General features: G+C 42.9%; 1 protein-coding gene across 1 annotated transcript in view; it reads left to right on the top strand.

The window, feature by feature from the left end:
* Positions 1-965: 965 nt before the first annotated feature.
* Positions 966-13,056, top strand: part of LOC124013817 (protein NDRG2) — a 34,903-nt gene continuing 22,812 nt past the window's right edge. Inside the window, exon 1 of the mRNA XM_046328367.1 lies at positions 966-1,444. The gene's annotated coding sequence lies outside the window, so the exon portion shown is untranslated. The remainder of the gene's footprint in view (positions 1,445-13,056) is intronic.

The following is a 13,056-nucleotide window of genomic DNA, read 5'->3' as shown; positions in this document are numbered from 1 at the left end:
GTGGTGCCAGAGAGATTTATGAGCCTCTTCAAAGAATAACCTCAGCAGCAGGGAGGGACAGCCCCAGCAGTCAGCTGGCTCAGGCACCAGGGCAAAAGGAAGAAGAGGGATCAGATGGAGCAGAAGCACCAGCAGTAGTGCCACAAACGTCTGCTGTTTGGATGCTGTTTGACGAGAGAGAAACTGGGGATGCAACACAAAGGAATCCCTCAGCAGATGCCATAATGGAGGTCCAATCCTTATTTGGAGGAGCCCCTCAAAGCCCAAAGATCTGCAGATCCTCTAAGCTGGTGGAAGAACAAGGCCTCTGTCTACCCACGGCTTACTAAAGTCATAACAGGGAGACTCAGCATTGTGGCCACATCCTTGAAAACGGGACAAATAATTACTGAGAGAAGAAACCGCATCAGCCCCTCGAAAGTGAGGCAGCCTGCATTTCTGAAATGCAAATCTCTCATAAAAGCTAAATATGGTCAGCATTGCTGTGTGCTGCTGGTTATAACATGGCATTAAAGAAGAGAGAGAAAAGAGGGACCAGTTTAATGTTTTAAGTGGGATGCTGCAGTTTTGCCCATTGTTATTTATTTTTCTTTGATATGGTGCAATATTCTATTATTATGTTGTTCTGGTTGTATTTGTTTTGAATTGTTACATTTATATGAACTTTGTTTATATACATTTTAAAAAGTTCAACTTTAAATACACATGTGTAACAGCATCCATTTTTACATTTAGTTCAATTTGTGGGATGCTGCAGTTTTGCAAATTGTTATTTATTTTTCTTTGTCATGGTGCACTATTATATTATGCTGTTCAGGTTGTGTTAAAGAGCCGTTTGGAAGCCAAAAGAGCCGGCTCTTTTTGGTGAGCTTAGACGAAGGAGCCGGTTCACTGAAAAGAGCCGGAATGCCCATCACTAACCAGAACCTTGGAATGCGTTCGCGTTTCGTTCCACAAGTAATTTCAACAACGGGCGCCTACCATAACCGAGAGAGGGGGAGCCGAGGGTGAGACGAAGAGTTTTCGGCAATATCACATCGCCATTTAGTCGTTAGATAACCGTTGTAGTTATCCGTTTAGGATACAGTCCTGCAGTTTGACGCTTTTATTAAAATACATTCTAAATTTTGGCAGCCTAACGGATATGCCTGATAACAACATAGTTGTCCTCCCCTAATATCATAGTAAAGTAACTTGTCGCTTGATTGACGGGTCCATATTATTGTAGGATTTTTCTTCCTACTGGAGAAAGGACTGTAAAAAAAACGATCAGCGAAAAATAAACGTGGACGAAAGTGAAATATCAAGAAAGACTGTCGTGAGCTTCCGACGAGGTACACGTGTGAAAACAAGAAATAACTAAAGAAGAGACAGGAGTTGTGTCGTTTGCATATATTTTATAAATAAGTCCTTATTTTGGTTGAACATTTTTTTTTAATTTAGGGTAAGTAGCCTATTTTATTACATGTAATAGATGTTAATAACATTGTCTGTTGGTGTATTTTTTTCTCATGTTATTTTAGGCAAGTATTTTGTCTTAATTTTCAAATAACATATCAGCAATCGTGCAACAATGCAAGTAAAAAACAACCCGTTTAGGACAAGATTGGACAAAACTAGAACGTCTTGCAATTTATTCACCAAATTCAGATGTAGATGCATTTTTTCAATTCTGTAAAAGTGTACATGGTGAGAATGTTACAGTTTGTTATGATCATTTGAGTTGTGACCCCAATCTTTACCCAGCTGAGTCAAACCATGCAATTGTCTAGTCTACTAAACATTGCAGTGTCTGGTCAAATCAAATCAAAGTTAATTTGTCGTTTACACAGATTAGCAGATGTTAAAGTAGGTGCAGCGAAATGCTTACGTTTCTAGCTCCATCTGTGCAGTAAGTGTCTAACAGTGCAATACTAATACACAAATCCCCCCCCCCCAAAGAAAATAAGTAGTTTAAAAATCAAGAATGAAATGGTTTAGCAGACGCTCTGTATCATCACAAACAATGGGATAGGCATTTAAAAAATTCATATTTTCACGACGTTTAATAGGTAAAGCCATTTTGTGGTGTGGGTGAGAGTGTGTTCCTGTGGTGCTGCAATTGATGGTCTTTGTTCATAGTTTTCACTCCCCAGACAGAACAGAAAACCCGATAAAACCAGACTGAAACCACTGGAAGCTTGTTTCCGAATACTGACATTGATTAAATTACACGAAATAAGCATGAACTTGAACTCTGAAGGGACATTAGCCTACTATATGCCCCCGCCCCCTCTACCCCTTCCTCATATTCCAATCAGACGGTCTTGTTTTTTTAAATTTCAAAATGTTGGCCAAAATGTAAATCTATAGGCTTTTAACGGTGTTCAAGTCATATTGATATACCTTATGCGTTTGTATTTGTGTGTGTCTCGGGCTGGGAGATGGGGATCGACCCCCAGGCTGCGAGGCTGTTGGTGCGCGCGAGCGCCACGGGGGAAATGTGTGTCAATGTCAAACGGAGGTGTGTCGCACAGCTCGCGCTGCATGTGGACTCATCGACGTTGATGTTGTTTTCCGTACATTTCAAACATCTCCGATATGTAGGCTACAGCAAATAGCTTACAGTGTACACACAAACACACACACCTGGTTGTAAACATATTTATCATGTCAATATTGAGTGATTGTCATTCCAAGCAGTTTGTGGGTGGAGTGCTGAAGGTCCTTTTGGAGTGGCATATTTTAAGTAGGTCGTGTAGGTCTACCCTGCTATTATTGGACGTTAAGGCATTGGGAATCTCTACCAAGCCCACTACTGATGTCTCCAGTTTCCACTAATGGGGAATGTGTCTATTCTTATGCTGACCATGGTATTTGGAATGGTGTTGTGTTGACTGTGCTATTGTATGTGTCTCCTTGAGTATCTTCACTATGTTAGGGTGCAGTGTGTCTCCTTTTTGCTTTGACTGTGGTTGTCACTGAACAGTACAGTATTCCGCAATGGTACCCTATTTGCTACATGGTCGAGACTTAATGCACTGCCTCTTCTTTAGCTCTATTGTTGACTGTGTCAGTGTGTTGACTGTGTGTGTCAGTATACAGCCTGTCCCTCCTTTAGTTGTGTTGGCTGTGCTATTGAGTTGATTGTGTTCTTTTAGCCGTGTGGACTGTGTCATCGAGTTGACTGTGTTGTCATTGTACAATATTCCCCTCCTTTAGCTGTTTCTTTTATCTGTGTTCACTGTGATAGTGAGTTGCTTGTGTTCTTATAGCTGTGTTGACTGTGTCAGTGAGTTGACTATAGCTGTGTTGATTGTGTTTGTGTGGTTGCTGTGAGTATCCATGTACGGTATGTCCCTCCTTTAGCTGTGATGACTGCATCATTGCAGTTTTACAGTGTCTCTCCAGCTGTGTTGTTGAGGATATGAATGCAGTTCTACAATATGTCTCTCTAGCTGTGTTGTTGACTGTATGAATGCAGTTCCACAGTATGTCTCTCTAGCCGTGTTGTTGACTGTATCAGTGAGTTGTCAGTCTCTATCCATGTACAGTACAGCATGTCTCTTTTAGCTGTGGCTCAGGGCCAGACACAGATAGGCCAGGCAGGACAATACTCTGTCTGTTCCCACACCGCCCTCACACACACACACACAGCGCTCACAGCCGCTCAGCACAACCATATTTATAAACATCAAAACCCTCTGTGCTTCCCTCCCTCATTCATGTTTCTATCGCTGGGTCCATTTAGCTATGGGTGGTAGGGTGGTACCTTATGGTGTTTCGGTGGGAAGCCCTCAGATATGTGTGTGTGTGTGTGTGTGTAGGTGGGGGTGTGTGGAAGTGATGTGTGTGTGTGTGTGTGTGTGTGTGTGTGTGTGTGTGTGTGTGTGTGTGTGTGTGTGTGTGTGTGTGTGTGTGTGTGTGTGTGTGTGTGTGTGTGTGTGTGTGTGTGTGTGTGTGTGTGTGTGTGTGTGTGTGTGACAGAGGCTGGTTTAGTGCTGTTAGATATGTATTGTTTTTTGATGTGTGGGTGGATCCATTTTAGATCCCCAAATGTATAAAATGGTCTCTTTCACAACTCGTACTGACTCATGTTTTGCAACCCAGTCTCAACGAGCGATGTATTCCATTTTCAAATCAAAGGTTATTTGTCACGTGCACAGGATACAGCAGGTGTAAAAAGTACAGTGAAATGCTTGCTTGCAAGCTCTTTCCCAACAATGCAATACTCAATATCAAAGTTAAGAAAGTAAGATAAATACAAACACACAACAAATAATAACACATGAGAATGTATGCTATATACAGGGTCACTACCAGTACCATATCAATTTGCAGGGACACTTAAAAAATACCATCAACATTTAACTAAGGTGATTTCATTTTTTAATTTTATTTATTTATTTTTATTTTTTATGTATCCAGTCTTGTCCCATGGCTGCAAAATTCGGACTCGGGACAGGCGAAGGTCAAGAGCTATGCATTCTCCAAAACACAATCAGCACTGCTTTTTGACACAACGCCCGCTTAACCCAGAAGCCAGCCACACCAATGTGTCAGGAAACACCGTACACCTGGCAACCGTGTCAGCATGCATTGTGCCTAGCCCACCACATTAGTGCGCGATGGGACAAGAACATCCCTGCCAGCCAACCCGTCCCCTAATCCGGACGACGATGCTGAGCCAATTTGTGCGCCGCCCCATGGGTCTCCTGGTCGCGGCCGGCTGCGCCTGGACTCAAACCAGGATCTCTAGTGGCACAGCTAGCCACACCACTGCGATGCAGTGCCTTAGACCACTGCACCACTCAGGAGTCCCACATTTGGTGATTTACAATACAACGTAGGCTACTGTAATAATATCCATTAGTTACTGTATCTGTTATGGCTCTTCAGTCAGGCCACACAATCTGTTGTTGTGTACATGCACATCTCCTTTTCATTTACATGTGAATCTCTTCATTAGTTGTTCATTTAGAGGCTTTACTGGCAATTGGTGTCCATGACTACACACACACACACACACATACACGCGCTGGCATGTGCGCACACTGGCCCCACGCGTCTGCTTGAATTAACACCATGAATGTAGATTTTTGCCATCCAGAACAACAACAACTCACTACCCCAACGCTTTGAACTAAAGCATTTTCAAATATATCTGGACGTAAAATGGGTTTTGTTGGTGCATCTGCTAGTCAACAGACAGTAATGCAAAGTGACTTTGGGAAAGGGAGACTCCATCTTAATCAGAAAACAGTCATATGTTCCACATTTGGTCTTAGAAACAAGGTTCATGTCTTACTACTCACTATTTGCTACTTTTTATGCTATCTGGTTTAGATGTCCAGATTTACTCTCATTGTATTGTCTCTGCATGTCACCTGCCCTATAGTCCTGTAACAAACAGGGAATTGAACCCAGGTCTTCTGCCCAGCATAAGACTGTGTTAGCCCACTAAACTAAATGCCCATCCTCTGAAAGGGGATCAAAAGGATAAAGTCAAGTCTAATGTCTTTCCCATCAGCCCTGTCATAGGCTACTGTACCAGCAGTCCATAATCACAGCTCTCTGTAATTGAATGCTTTTCCTGTACAGTCAACAGTAGTGGTGCAACTTCAACATTTCAACATCATCAAATCCCCTATGCTTAGTCTAATACAGTGACAACTGAAAGATACCAAAAGCGATTTAATCCAATCAACGTAAGCTAAATATGATTTGACCATGGTTCTGATTTCTCTATCTCTCTCTCTCTGTGTGTGTGTGTGTGTGTGTGTGTGTGTGTGTGTGTGTGTGTGTGTGTGTGTGTGTGTGTGTGTGTGTGTGTGTGTGTGTGTGTGTGTGTGTGTGTGTGTGTGTGTGTGTGTGTGTGTGTGTGTGTGTGTGTGTGTGTGCACTACCGGTCACATGTTTTTCTACTTGCACACACACACACACACACACACACACACACACACACACACACACACACACACACACACACACACACACACACACACACACACACACGCACTACCGGTAAAACATTTTTCTTTATTTTTACTATTTTCTACATTGTAGAATAATAGTGAAGACATCCAAACTATGAAATAACGCATATGGAATCATATGGAATCATGTAGTAACCAAATCAGAGTGTATTTATATTTGAGAAAAAGCATTCCTTTGCCTTGATGACAGTTTTGCACACTCTTGGCATTCTCTCAACCAGCTTCACCTGGAATGCTTTTCCAACAGTCTTGAAGAAGTTCTAACATATGCTGAGCACTTGTTGGATGCTTTTCCTTCATGGTGCGGCAGGGTAGCCTAGTGGTTAGGGCGTTGGACTAGTAACCGCAAGGTTGCAAGTTCAAACCCCCGAGCTGTCGTTCTGCCCCTGAACAGGCAGTTAACCCACTAGGCCGTCATTGAAAATAAGAATTTGTTCTTAACTGATTTGCCTAGTTAAATAAAGGTAAAAAAAAAAATCTGCGGTCCAACTCATCCCAAACCATCTCAATTTGGTTGAGGTCAGGGGATTGCGGAGGCCAGGTCATCTGATTCAGCTCTCCTTCTTGGTTAAATAGCTCTTACACAGCATTGTGTAAGGGTCATTGTCCTGTTGAAAAACAAATAGTCCCACTAAACCCAAAGCAGAAGGGATGGCGTATCTCTGCAGAATGCTGTGGTTAAGTGTGCCTTGAATTCTAAATAATTCACAGACAGTGTCAAGAGCAAAGAACCCCCACATCATAACACCTCCGCCTCCATGCTTTACGGTGGGAACTACACATGCAGAGATCATCCATCCATTCACCCACACCGCGTCTCACAAAGACACAGCGGTTGGAACCAGACCAAAGGACACATTTCCACCGGTCTAATGTCCATTGCTCGTGTTTCTTGGCCCAAGCAAGTCTCTTCTTCTTATTGGTGTCCTTTAGTAGTTTCTTTGCAGCAATTCAACCATGAAGGCCTGATTCACACAGCCACCTCTGAACAGTTTATGTTGAGATGTGTCTCTTACTTGAACTCTGTGATGCATTTATTTGGGCTGCAATTTCTGAGGCCGGTAACTCTAATGAACTTATCCTCTGCAGCAGAGGTAACTCTGGGTCTGCCATTCCTTTGTCGGTACTCATGAGTGCCAGTTTCATCATAGCGCCTGATGGTTTTTGCGACTGCACTTGAAGAAACTTTTAAAGTTCTTGAAATGTTCCTGATTGACTGACCTTCATGTCTTAAAGCAGGGGTCCCCAAACTTTTTCCTGTGAGGGCCACATAACTTTTCCCTTCTCTGATGGGGGGCCGGTGTCAGTTTGTAACAGAAAAAGTGTGACGATCGTAGGGGAGCTTAATAAATGTATTGTTTTCCAGAAAGCCACACATAACCAAATAACCCTTTCCAGGTTCTTTACAGAAAAAAAGTCAGGAAACAAATAATAACACTTAATGAAATAAATAATAACTAAATAACCCTCTCTGAGTTCTTCACAGATAAAACAGGAAATAAATAATAACTAAATAACTCTCTCTGGGTTCTTCATAGAAAAAAAAGCCATGGAACATTAACTTTCTGTCGTGCCATGCACAATCTTAACAGATAAAAGTTCAGCTCAGTTGTCAGAGCAGAATCTCTCTGACACATATGAGCAGTCTCTTAAAGTTCTTGTGTTCCTTCCTTATAATCATTTTGTAGGTTCCAGTAGGCTTGTAGACACCGCTGTTTGCAGCTCTCTCTCATCAACTTCCCTGTGAAAACCACAAAAGAAGCAGGTTGAGAAACTGAACTAAGTGATACAGCACCTACACAGCACAATACATTTCACTACCAGTATGGTTGTAAAGATGGATTTTATCCCAGTAGATTTGATTATGATTATATTTGTTTATGCTCAGAATGACTCATTCAAGTCAGAAAAGTGAGCTTACCTATGTATGTTCATCAGTGTGAACTGTGGGCCTGCATCTGGCTGGTGAGAAGTTGAATATCAGGTTCCATTCTAGTTACAGCCAGTCTCAAGCACTGATGCAAATGTTCATCTGTCAATCTTGATCTCATCGGGGTTTTCAGCAGTTTCATGCGAGAGAAGGTTTTCTCGCAGATATACGTGCTGCCAAAAACTGTGGACATTTTCATTGCGTGTTTTTTGATGTTTGGATATGTGTCGTTTGGGAGGGCGGCATAGAAGTCAATGAGACTGTTGGGCTTGAATGCGTCTTTCAGAACATCACAGTTCTGTAACTCAGCCAACTCAAACTGATATGAAGGCTGGGCTTCATCAATGTCGGCAACAAAGGGGTTCTGAAAAAGACTGATTTCTTTTGCATGAACATGTAGTTCACTGAATCGCACACCGAACTCCGCCTTCAGCATTTCCAGTGCTTCCACGCACTTTTCAGCTGGGAACGGGACCGCTGGGTTCTCTGTCGACAGGTTTTGGGTAGCAGGAAGATGGACGAAGTTGCGCTTTTTCACTTGTTCCAAAAGCAGCGCTAATTTCACCTCAAATGCTTTTATGTGTGAATACATGTCGCAAATGAGTTTCCCCTCGCCTTGTAGCTGCAAGTTAAGGCTGTTAAGTATTTCTGTCACGTCTGTTAAAATTGCGAGGTGCCATTTCCATCCTGGGTCGATCAGCTCTGGGACCGTTTTGTCTTTTAAATGAAGAAATGCGTTAATTTCGTGTAGCAGCTCGTAAAAACGCCTCAAAACTCTGCCCCGGCTCAGCCATCGGACCTCTGTGTAGTACAGCACATCTCCGTGCGTAGACTCCAGTTCAGACAGGAATTCTTGGAACTGCCTGTGTTTAAGTCCCTTTGCTCTGATGAAGTTTATGCACGACACCACAACCTTCATTACAGAATCCCACGTCAACACTTTGCAGCACAGTGCTTGCTGGTGAATTAGGCAGTGGACTCGTAGCGGGGCGGTGAGACCCCTTTTTTCCAACTCCCGGTTCATGCGTCCTATTAGACCGCGAGTTTCGCCCACCATGCTAGGAGCCCCGTCAGTCGTGATGCTAGCTAGCTTTGACCAGTCCAGGTCCAACTTCTCCATGGTTTGGCACACTTTGTCAAAAATATCCTCTCCCGTTGTAGTCCCTTTGAGACTTTGGAGGGCTGCCAGCTCCTCGCATATCTCAAAGTTTGCGCTAACTCCACGAATAAAAATGAGCAGTTGCGCTGTGTCTTGCACGTCCGTGCTCTCATCCAGTGCTAATGAAAAAAAGTCAAATTCTTTCGTCTTCTGCTGCAGCTGGGCATATACATTACTCCCGATTTCTTCAACGCGTCTGGTGATTGTACTCGCCGACAGACTTACGGCATTAAATGCATCTTTCTTCTCGGGACACACCTCCTCCGCGACAGCATCCATACATTTCTTAACAAACTCTCCGTCAGTGAAAGGCTTACCGCTTTTTGCTATCAGTTTAGCAACCCGAAAGCTGGCCCGAACGGATGCCTGGTTCAGCTGAGCTTGGCGTACAAATGTATTCTGCTGAGATAGTAGTCCACTTTTTAGCTTTGAGAGTTTGTCTGCTCGTATTTGGCCTTGCAAGCTATCGTACTTGTCTTTGTGACGGGATTCATAGTGTCGGCGAAGATTGTATTCTTTGAATACCGCCACCGTCTCTTGACAGATGAGACAAACAGCCTTTTCTTTGCATTGAACAAAAAAAATAATCGTTTGTCCACTGCAGGTTAAATACCCTGCATTCTGAATCAATTTCTCTTACCTAACCTTTTCGCCATTATTCCGTTCTCTCTTTGACAGGGCCGGGCCTAGGATTTTTTTTCTGGAGGCCAAATAGGAAAAAAATTCGATAGCGTCTCTGGTATTGTTCAGAGGGCCGGGCCAAATGTGCTGACGGGCCGCCGTATCCGGCCCGCGGGCCGTAGTTTGGTGACCACTGTCTTAAAGGAATGATTGACTGTTGTTTCTCTTTGTTTATTTGAGCTGTTCTTGCCATAATATGGACTTGGACTTTTATCAAATAAGGCTATCTTCTTTATACACCCCTACCTTGTCACAACACAACTGATTGGCTCAAACGCATTAAGAAGGAAAGAAATTCCACAAATTAACTTTGAAGAAGGCACACCTGTTAACTGAAATGCATTCCAGGTGACTACCCCATGAAGCTGGTTGAGAGAATGCTAAGAGTGTGTGTGTTTGTGTGTGTGCGTGCAAGTAGAAAAACATGTTTCCTCATCCTCTTTCACATTGACAAAACAGTCTGACTTTTTAAAAAATTTAACCTTTTTTTAACTAGGCAAGTCAGTTAAGAACAAATTATTATTTACAATGACGACCTAAACCGGCCTATGGGACTCCCAATCGTGGCCGGATGTGATTCAGCCTGGATACAGTCATACAGTACACACTTTTATGTTCTATTGTCCTAGGCTACCTTGCTAAAATGCTTTCTCGCTAGCCTAACTTCCTTCCATTTGCAATGTTAGCTAGTTAACATAAGCCTTCATAAGCCTAGCTACATATTGAACTTCCATCCTGTCAGGCCAGGGGCACAATGCATGAATTTATGGTTGGATTAGAATCGCTGTTCTAATCAGTGGTCAGTAAGGAGAATTAAGTAAAACCACAAGTCCAAATCCCTATCTCCAGCCGTGGCTAATTTAGGGATGGGCCAATTTGTGTCATGTTTTGTCTTAGATTGTCTTGTCATTTTGCTTTTCCCTCTGTTCATTTTCCCCCTGCTGGTCTTTTTAGGTTCGTTCCCCTTTTTCTCTCTCCCTTCCTCTCTCTCTTCTCTCTATCGTTCCGTTCCTGCTCCCAGCTGTTCCTATTCCCCTAATCAATCATTTAGTCTTCCCACACCTGTTCCTTATCTTTTCCCCTGATTAGAGTCCCTATTTCTTCCCTTGTTTTCCGTTCCTGTCCTGTCGGATCCTTGTCTATTGTTCACCGTGCTGTGTCTGTGTATCGCCCTGTCGTGTCGTGTTTCCCTCAGATGCTGCGTGGAGAGCAGGTGTCTGAGTCTGCTAGGTTCAAGTGCCTTCCCGAGGCAACCTGCAGTTCTTGATCGAGTCTCCAGTCTGTTCTCGTCATTACGAGTGGAATTATGTCTTATGTTTGTAGAATTACTTTACTGGATTAAAGACTCTGTTTTCGCCAAGTCGCTTTTGGGTCCTCATTCACCTGCATGACAATTTGAGCTAGCTAGCCAGCCACTAGAGGACAACAACAGGACGAGATGCAACAATTCAAGTTGTTTCTGTCAATGATGTATTGCTCTCGATGTGATGTGATTGGAGTGAAGCCAAATTCAAACTGGCTTCCCTTGACACTTTGTTGTGGTCCGCCAGGACCATTCACAGTTGAGCTCACTCAGTTTAGCTCAAAACTGACCGGCTATTATTTTATACATTTGTTTTTCAAGGTAGGCCAAAGCTTGCTGGCTTCCCTTGCATTCAGTGCTACGGCCAGCAGCAATGTCAAACTCTTTTTGACCAGGCAGCATCAAATAGGTGGCCTACACATACAGAGACAGAAGGGTGCTGTTTCGCTCGCTCGGATGCCTTCTCTGGTGAGATGCATTCAGCCTCTTGCACATTGAAGAAACATTATGAAACACAGAGAGACGAAAGATACATTATTTAATATTTGTTTTCTTTATTTCTTGGTACATTTTTTGGGGGAAGCCTGGCTTCCCTTAGTATCCATGATACACACCACTGCCAGTCAATAACTAACAAGACCTGGCAGTAGATAACCCATTGCAGTTGAGCATTTCTAAAATGTTGTTGTGGTGCCACTGTCTGATGTAAGCTACAGTTGATTGGTAGATAACTGATTGAAGTTGTGGTTTGCACTACAGGTACATGGTTGGTATTGGACCTGGTGTCTTTGACTTCGTCACTGATAACCGAATAACATTATACAACTCTGATGTGCATTTGATTTGTAGAGATGTTTAAGGTATGATTCCTCTTGTTTTATTGTTTTAGATTCAAGTTTGCTATTCACACAGCGGGTAGGCGTTGGATTAATGTTGGCTTTGGCTGACCTCCTCGTTGAAAACTGAATGCAGCCAAGACATCTTGCTGCTCCACGGTGGCCTCCTACATTTACTGGTCATATCTTGATCAGCTCTTGCCTAGCGATATCCCCTAGCTTGAAGGTCAAATTTGTGTGTGTGCGTTGGTGTGTGTGTGTGTGTGTGTGTGTGTGTGTGTGTGTGTGTGTGTGTGTGTGTGTGTGTGTGTGTGTGTGTGTGTGTGTGTGTGTGTGTGTGTGTGTGTGTGTGTGTGTGTGTGTGTGTGTGTGTGTGTGTGTGTGTGTGTGTGTGTGTGTGTGTGCGCGCAAGTGTTTGAGTGTGTAGTATTGTAGCACAGTGGTTAGCCCTGATTTTAATGACTGTGAACTACTGAGTCATATTCATGAACAGGTGCACCATTATGGTATCAGAGAAAAACAGGGGGAATAAACAGTGTAAAGAGTTGAGAGAAAAAGTTGGGAGAGAGAGGGGAGAGGAAAGAAAAACAGCTAGGAGAGCTTTGGCACCTCTTGTTATCTCCATGGTGGCTAGAGTTGCTCATTATTTTCCTTTAGAAATGTTATCCTTCTTTCTTTCTCTCGGTCTCTCTGCTTTTTCGCTCTCTGTTAGCCTCTTCTCAAAGTTATACTTAGGGCCCTATAAAATCTGCGTTGAGGAACACGTGGACGGACGCACGGAATCCATACATTAAAACAGAGTTGAACCATATTCAGAAATGTGTTGAACTTAGTAGGGAATCAACTAAATGTATTGAAAATGAATGATCTGTTCATGTCTTATGATAAACTTGGGCAAATGTATTAGTATGCATCAGTGATTCGTATTTCCTGCAACTTTCTCAAGAGCCAACAAGAATTCCCACTCTCTGTGTATGTGCGGTGCGCTAAGGGCTACCACTTTGTGTAGCTATTAGCGAAGATGCTAATGAAAAGTATTCTGTTAGATGGAAAGGCTTTTTTTTACCATCACATTTGCAAAAAAAAAAAAACACTAAACAACAGCCTTGCTAGGTGTACACAGGAATTAAAGGTTAACTAAAACCCTAAAATTTGTGTATATAAAAAAAAAT

Source organism: Oncorhynchus gorbuscha, linkage group LG25, assembly GCF_021184085.1.
Source record: "Oncorhynchus gorbuscha isolate QuinsamMale2020 ecotype Even-year linkage group LG25, OgorEven_v1.0, whole genome shotgun sequence".
NCBI lineage: Eukaryota > Metazoa > Chordata > Actinopteri > Salmoniformes > Salmonidae > Oncorhynchus > Oncorhynchus gorbuscha.
Note: the sequence above shows the minus strand (reverse complement) of the source record. Positions and strands in the feature narration are given on the sequence as shown.